This window comes from Mytilus trossulus, chromosome 14 (genome assembly GCF_036588685.1).
Source record: "Mytilus trossulus isolate FHL-02 chromosome 14, PNRI_Mtr1.1.1.hap1, whole genome shotgun sequence".
Taxonomy (NCBI): domain Eukaryota; kingdom Metazoa; phylum Mollusca; class Bivalvia; order Mytilida; family Mytilidae; genus Mytilus; species Mytilus trossulus.
The window spans coordinates 31,791,349-31,799,932 of record NC_086386.1 but is presented as its reverse complement, the minus strand read 5'-3'; the positions used below and the strand labels follow the sequence as shown (position 1 = coordinate 31,799,932).

The window sequence follows — 8,584 nt, the reverse complement described above, 5'->3', positions numbered from 1 at the left end:
TAATTCAGCATTTAGGTTCAGTCTGTGGTTAAAGTTTTGTTTTACATCAAAATCGTTGTCAAACATAATGGAATTTCGGGAAATTGGGACATTGGCTTCTTTATGTCCAAAACACAGTATCCAGGGGAAAATTTTGCATATATTTATTTTCATTTTTCCGTATTTTACTACTAGATGGACTTCGTTTTTCCTGAACAGTTAATTTCATGTTTTGTCTGAGGTTAAAGATTTTTGTGCAGCCATCAATAACCGGTTTGTTTAACCGTACAGTTGCAAGTTAAATGCATAGATCCATGCAGGTCAAGATCATGATAATGATAAATGAATGTTGAAACTATTTTGTTCTACATGGCGCTGGACTTTCACTCGTTTGTTCAAAATGCAACAGTCAGACTGAGAGCATGTATATATCTTATAAGTGGGTGTGGCTTTTTTCCACCTCTTTTCAAACTTGAAAGGAGACCTCTTTCAGCGACACGAGTCTAGAACATGTACATGTGGCAGTTGCAAGTAATAGCTATATAAATATAAAAGAGAAGATGTGGTATGATTGCGAATGAGACAACTGTCCAAAAGAAACCAAAATTACACAGACATTAACAACTATATGTCACCGTACGGCCGTCAACAATGAGCAAAGCCCATACCGCATAGTCCGCTATAAAATGCATTTTAAAGATACTATAATTAGAATGAAAGGTTATAGAGTATATTAAACGTACTTACAAAATATGTCATCTTGTAGAATGTGATTTCACAAATATATTATTTTCAAATTCGCAGTCCAAGTCAACGTAAAATCAGTTACACACATTTTTCATGCTATAAATCCATTTCAACAATATCATTTCAAACACACACTAGCTTGCCTTTTCATTAATTTAAATAATACAAATTCAGCTAAATTTTGTTTATTCCCATCAACAGAGAAATCTCACACTTATCCTAGACGTTAATAATACTCATGCACTTCAATTTTATTAAACAATTTATTGATACGGATGACAACACTTTAAAAATACGGTTACATCAGGGTGTAAAAAAAGTGAATTTTTTTTAATTTGAATTCAAAGATAGATTAAACGGTAGCTTTAATAGTGAAATGTACTATTTTTTGAAGACTCGCCTAAATGTATGTTGCATAGATGTATTTGACCCCAACAATTTTATTAAGATCATGCTGTAAATTATATTTATAAAACCATTCATTTGTAAATACCGCATATATCTGCTCACTGTTTGAATATAGAAACTTGTCGATTTTATAATATTGAGACATATCCGAGATTTTGTATTATGTGTGATAGACAAGTAATTGAAGATGAATATCATTTTATTTTAGTATGTGAAAAGTAATGAACTTCGAAAGAAATTTATCAAACCATATTGTTGGAGGAAACCGTTGAGTCATAAACTTATAAGACGATCAATGCATTTGAACGGGGACATATAGTTGGAACTCGCCCCTTTTTTTTGTGTGATCGGTTGGGACCCCAATACAGGCTCATAGTATTTTGAAGCATTTTTGAAGTAATCAAATATAATAAACCAGAGACATATATAACTTGTAATTTATGTCTCTAAATAGACGAATGATAATTTTTACGAAAAGAAAGAAAAAGCAAGTCTATCCGAAAGATGATTGTCTATTTGATATTTAAAAGGAAAATGTATAACTATAGTGTGTTCATTGTAAACTTAAACCATAATGCATAGAATTGTCTCTGCATGTTTATAATAGTCACAAGTCACTTCTAGAATTAAAGGTCAGCGATCGATTAAAAATTCGTGCAATTATATTTTGTCAAAATTTTCCAGAACACGTTAAATTTAATATCAGAGCCATATAATACATGTTTTATATCTTTGACTATTATGCTAGTAGACTAGTATAGTTTTCTCAGGTTATATTCTCCGTTGATATGTATCTTTCCTTTAAAGTCTTGTTTTTTTTCCTCTAACACTTTAGAATAGTATATACGGGACAACTTCCGAAAATAATCTTTCAAAATGCAAATTTAAAACTTGTATGTCAAATAATTTGACCACATGACAAAAAATTCTACAATAAACATTGGTCACGCTCGACAGATTTCGATATGAGACAGTCACACGTCCCGTTACAATAGCCAGTGTACACGCATCAGCGAACACATGTATGTCAAATAGGTCTGATTGGAGGAATGTTTCCGAAAACACGCCTACCTCAAACTAATACCCAATCAAACGCCTTTACCAGAAACATAAATAATACCTGGAGATTTGGTTGCGTATTATATTCTTTTATTATTTTATTATTTACTTAATCTTAATTTTTTTACTTCTTTTATTCATTTATTTATCCAAATTTTTGCTTTTTAAATTTTTGTTTTTATTAAACTTTCTTATCATTCTAAATTATTTAAATTACCACATGGTAAACATATTAAATTATTTAATGCCCAAAAAGGCGCAAGCCAGGGCCGACCGTGCAAGGGCTGTATAGCCAGTCAAGGTCGTTAAAAACTTACATTTGTTGGTTGCGTATTCAACATTTGAAAAAGTTTATAACTCTCTTTAATTCGAGCTAAGAAGCAAAGAATATGCCCGAAATGCAAGTTTCCCAATAAATTTCAGCTATCTAGTGATGAAAATAAATAAAAAAAAAATAAAATACAAATTAAAAGTTTTTCGAGTTATATAACTATAAGTCTTTTATCTGGCAAGAACAGCCCAATTTAGCGGACAAGCAGTCAAGTTATTCTTTTTGCTGTTACTGAATATATCAAGAAAGAAAATAAATCCCGATATTAATTTGAAACTTTGTTACTGAATACTTTTCCAAGAAAATATTCACATCTCTTGGTAACATGCATGTCGGAACAGAAAATTCTCTTGGGACGTCCAGTAGCATATATATAACGTGCATGTTGGAACAGAAAATTTGGCATACAGTACTTCAGAACGATGTTCACATTATAATACATTATACCCAACAATTGTGATGACGAATTCCTTCCTTTGTTCGAGAACAATTTTATTTAAATAGAAATCTGTGATTTTACTTTGTCCATTACTTCGACGAACCAGAGCAGGTTAAATATCGACCTGTTTTTAATTCAAATTGGTTCTCTTCTTCTTCTTTTGGTATACAATAGTCCATCGACATCCCATGATAACATGCTCAGTGGCGGATCCAGGAATTTTCGTAAGTGATGGCCCACTGACTGACCAAAGAGAGGGACCGCTCCAGTCACGGTTCAGTGATTCCCTATATAAGCAACCAATTTTTTTCCCAAAAAGGGAGGGGGCAAATTGCATGTTTATTTATGTTTAATTGTCATTTTGCTTATTTTCTTTGGTTACATCTTCTGACATCAGACTCGGACTTTTCTTGAATTGAATGAATTTTAAATGTACGTATTGTTATGCGTTTACTTTACTACATTGTCTAGAGGTATAGGGGGAGGGTTGAGATCTCATAAACATGTTTAACCCCGCCGCATTTTTTGCGCCTGTCCCAAGTCAGAAGCCTCTGGTCTTTGTTAGTCTTGTATTAATAAATTTTAGTTTCTTGTGTACAATTTGGAAATTAGTATGGTGTTCATTATCACTGAACTTGTATATATTTGTTTAGGGGCCAGCTAAAGGACACCTCCAGGAGCGGGAATTTTTCGTTACATTGCATTGAAGACCTGTTGGTGACCTTCCGCTTCCTCTTCGATACATTCCCCATTTCCATTCTCAATTTTATTTCTTTCTTATGTTCAATGTAAAAATGTATATAATTTTAAATTGCAACTATCTATAGTTCCGTAACTTTCTATCAATGCGTATAAAAGAATGGTCGTTAAGTGCGTATATATATATATTTGTTAAATCAATTTTTCTTGTATGTTTCAAACTGGCCTTTACTTTTGACAACGAGTACTTACATTTCCCCAAATTTACCATTGGAAAAAATGTGTAAGCAAATTTTTATTTTATCAAATCTCTTTTTTGGAATTATTTAAATTTTTATGAATAATATTCTTTACACCAGAAATGTTATTTATAAACAGTAATGACTAGTGTATCACTATCGGACACGCAGGACAGAGATGTATATTATCAAATGATTACCTATGCACCTGAAAGTTTAAAATGGAAAGATTCAAGTTTTCGGTCGTGTACACTAACAGAAGTGAAATGATGCATGAACTTGCAAGTCCGACAGGAAATCGCTTGAATACCTGGAGGTGTCACCTGCCAATACATCTGGGAGTAATACCTTTAGCCATGCTGGTGATCAGACAGGTGAAGGTCTGAATTTATTTAAATAAGTTTATTACATAAAACAATTATGGACAAATTAGATTTTTTAAAACAATTTTCACGGAACGTCAGGGTAATACTTGTACAAGACATTAATTAATTTTATTTACTTTACATTAAAGTAAATAAACCCAATTCAGGAGCCTGTTATTAAGTGGTTGTCGTTTGTTTTTGTGTTACATCAACATGATCAAGGATTTGTATAGTGAGACACTATACAAATCCTTGGTTACATATTTGTTTTTGTTCATTTATTTTCATAAATAAGGCCGTCAGTTTTCTCGTTTGAATCGTTTTACTTTTTCTTATCGGGGCCTTTTATAGCTGACTAGGCGGTATGGGCTTTGCTCATTGTTGAAAGCTGTACGGTGACCTATAATTGTTAATGTTTGTGTCATTTTGGTCTTTTGTGGAGAGTTGTCTCATTGGCAATCATACCACATCTTCTTTTTTATATTTAAATAGTCTCCCCTTAATTTTTTGTCTGTAGTGTTTTTGTTGATTGCTGTTTATCACATATTTGTTTGTTTGTAGCTCATGTATACTAGTATAAATCAAGTTGTCATCACTGTTGGGTTCTCGTTTGATTTTTTTACATTAACTCTGTTAGAAGCCTAGCTCTTTCCAAGCAGAGCCATTTATAGGGTACTCATCATGAAGTTTAAGTTTTTGGTCTTTGCTGAAGGGTGTGCAGTGACCTATTATATAGTGACTAAAAAGAAAATCACTTGGTCTACATGGTTTATAGTTTAAGTAATGCAAGTCGTCTCATCAAAATTCATACCCAGTGGTGGATCCAGGGGGAGGGTTCAGGGAGTTGGAACCCCCCTTTTTTGGACGATCATGGAATGGGGACATATAGTTGGAACCCCCCTTTTGTCTTGGGTTGGGAACCCCCCCTTTTTTAAATGGCTCGATTCACCCCTGATACCATATCTCCTTAGGCAAAACAAAAATTATGTTTGTTTCCAACATGCATGACATGTTCAATGTAGCTTACAGCTTCTGAGAAACAATTCAAACATTGATGACCTTCTGCTGTTGTATGCTCTGTAGTCAGGTTGTTGTCTTATTGGCACATTCCCCATTTCCAGTCTCTAATTTCATTACGAAGTATCTGAGAAACAAACCTAACCATGTTAACATTGTATTAAACTGAAATAACCTAAATCACTTAGATTATCCATGAAATAAAATTAAGGTCAGGTCAACCTAACCTGATAGACAAGTAGACCTTGCAAGGTACTCATATACAATAAAATGTATCCAATTACATGTAATAAAATGTAACAGTATATTTTACACTCATTCCCTGAACCAGCTCTTTTAGCTTTTATAAATGTAAAGCTCTATTAAAAATAGCTTACATCATCACCCCAAGACTGTAATACATATTTCTTGCATATATACAACCAACTTTCACGACTTTCATGTAAGGCGAGACAAAATAAATTGATACTTTGAAGTACATGTATTGTTTAATATGTTCGACTACTACATGTACTAGTATAAAATGCCAGTTTCAGAATGAACAGTAATTTAGAAGATTGTCACCATACATGTAGATTCATTCAGACTATTTGAACTACAAATGTATACAGCAAGCTGTCATTTGACTCTAAGTGCAACCAACAACCGTGCCAGGGCTGTAAAGCTTGTCTAGGTTGGTGAAACTTCCATAATCATGCATATATGACACTAACCAATTGTGACGGACCGTGACAGACCCTCACGAAAGGTCAAAAAGGTTTAACAATCCCAGCTGGTGGTACATGAAGCCAACAGTAGCAACGCCAGCACAGAAATTCTTATTATATCCAAATTCTTATTTTAAATGTACAATTATCCAAGGTGAATTCAGATATATATGATCATGATGATGCACTTGTAGTATTGACAATGATCATGATGATTGTAAGATAATCACTGAAACTATGAATTTTCATTATTCCAATTTCCTACTTTTTTTCCTATGAATTTCAAGTTTGCTATTTGTTCAATTCACAATTTCCTTTTGTCCAATCAGAACATCCCATCAACATCATGGCATAATGCTGTTAGCTTTATCAACGTTATTTCCAATTGCAACAAGTAACTCAAAATTATGAATGAATCCACCGTTTCGCAATTTACAGCTACAGAGGTGAGGTACCGTATGAGAGTAATTTAGTGACACTATATATTTCCTATGTATATATGATATATATGCCCCTTCATAATCTTGCTGGGAATCATGCTCAAACCAATGTGATATCTTATCTACAAAAAAAATTTACATTAAGAATTAAGTATTTATAACTTGTATTACATGCGACTTCTATAACATGTATAAAATTAAATAAGTCAATAGCATTAATACTATTTTATATACTACTGTCAATTCAGAAATTAATGTGAGGTTTTTATTATTGCGAAAAATGCGACTGAGTTGTAAACGCAATAACTTAAACGCACATTTTGTGATATTTTATATGAATTAAACAGGATTTTTCACAAAATCGTAAAAATTAAAATCGCATTTAAGTCTAAAATGAAAAATTCGCAATAATTTGCAAGCAATAATTTCTGAATTTACAGTAACTACATGTATTTGATTTGTGATATTTGTAGTAATAATAATTCAACAAATTCTTTTAATAATACTTTTTTATTTCAAAATAGAATTTGTAGAATATTACTACATACATGACAAAGCAATGGTATGCATAGATTATAACATGTTATATTTAAGTTCTACAAAATTTAGAGCAAAACAAATCATTGATAACAATTCAGGGGAGAGTCCAGCCATTTTGAAAACCAGGACAAAGGGTGGTTCCAATTACATGTCCCAATTCAAATGCATTGATCCTCAAAAAGAGAAAGGGTTCCAACCCCTGGAACCCCCCTCTGGATCCGCACCTGCAATTTAATGAAACATGCCTGGAAAATTATCTTAAATTTCTTATCACAAAAGTGTAAAACATTGTCGTTAAGGACGCAATGCTGTCACATCATTTGGAATCAGGGCACAATATCAATATACTCTTTTTTTTGCCCCCGGCAATTTAGAGGTTATTGCATATGCAAACCCAAGCCTTGAAGGTATTCATAACAAATATGTGATAAATTATAATTATTGTACATCACCCACCAGTGGCTATATAAATAGGTGCATCATCATTGTAACATACATGTGAAGATTGGTTGGTTATGAGTTATAAAAAATCCAGTGACAGATATTTCATGCAAATTTTAGGACGTGACAGTTATCAATACATTATTAAACATACAATAAATATGAATATGTAGGGTTACTCTAGTCCAAATAATTATGACGTTTGGCAAGGCTATTTAAAATTTTTTCTGGGACGCCTTCCTACAACGTCCTAGGAAGGCGTCTCAGAAAAAAGATAAAATAGCCTTGCCAGACGTCATAATTATTTGGACTAGGGTTACTCCATCAGGGGGTTAGGTCTGGTAATAGGCCCCCCTCCCCCCAACCAAACCATTGTGAATACACACAATGGTTTAGGCAATAAACAGGTGTGTATCCAGCCCTTTTTAAAAGGGAGGATTTAAACCATAGTTTATATGTACCTTTTTCAAATCATGCATTGATCTTCCAAAAAGGGGGGGGGGGGGGGGTCCAATCACAGGAATAATTTTTTTTACAAGCCCAAATTCTTACTTTGCCTTTGAACAAGTTACTGTACAAGAATGTGGTGTATTAAAAAGTCAATTCATACCTGTATGCACAAATGTAACAAATGTAAACATCTTTCCTTCAAACTCTTGGCCGGATCAATGATTATTCTCATGTCTGATAGGCATGTTTTAAAATATTATTCATTTCTACTCACCAATTGTAATTTCCAGCTCAGCTTATATTGTGCTGTAGTGTCCATCTACCATCATGTCAACGAATTTGTGTAAAATAAATTTGCCATTTGAAGATGCCGACATGCGACAAGTAAAGAGGGTACGGTAACGTTAAATCGTTTACGGGCTTATTTTCCGTTTTTAATCAAACTTGTCAGAATTGATTAATTATCGTCAGAAAATGTCCCTAATGGATAGTAATTCAAATTAAACCAGCTTTATTATGCTGTATTCATGTAATATATATAACCTGGTCTTCAAATGTACTTCAGGTACACTGGCCTTTTTCTGCTATAATATTCAAACTTTATCTTTTAACAAAGTCTTCTGGTGTGTAATATTTTTTTTATAAAAGGCTCTCGAATTATAGACTAAGTGAAAAATAAAGATGGAAAGTCAAACGCATGAGTCTGGCAAAAATGAACGGACA

The 8,584-nt window shown here is 33.0% G+C and overlaps 1 long non-coding RNA gene across 1 annotated transcript; it reads right to left on the bottom strand.

Annotated features, from left to right (window-relative positions):
* Positions 1–5,427: 5,427 nt before the first annotated feature.
* LOC134696785 (uncharacterized) lies at positions 5,428–8,259 on the bottom strand. The gene is made up of 2 exons (XR_010103015.1): positions 8,136–8,259; positions 5,428–6,552 (listed from the first exon to the last, which is right to left on the bottom strand). It is a non-coding gene; the product is annotated as an uncharacterized LOC134696785 (long non-coding RNA).
* Positions 8,260–8,584: the final 325 nt, after the last annotated feature.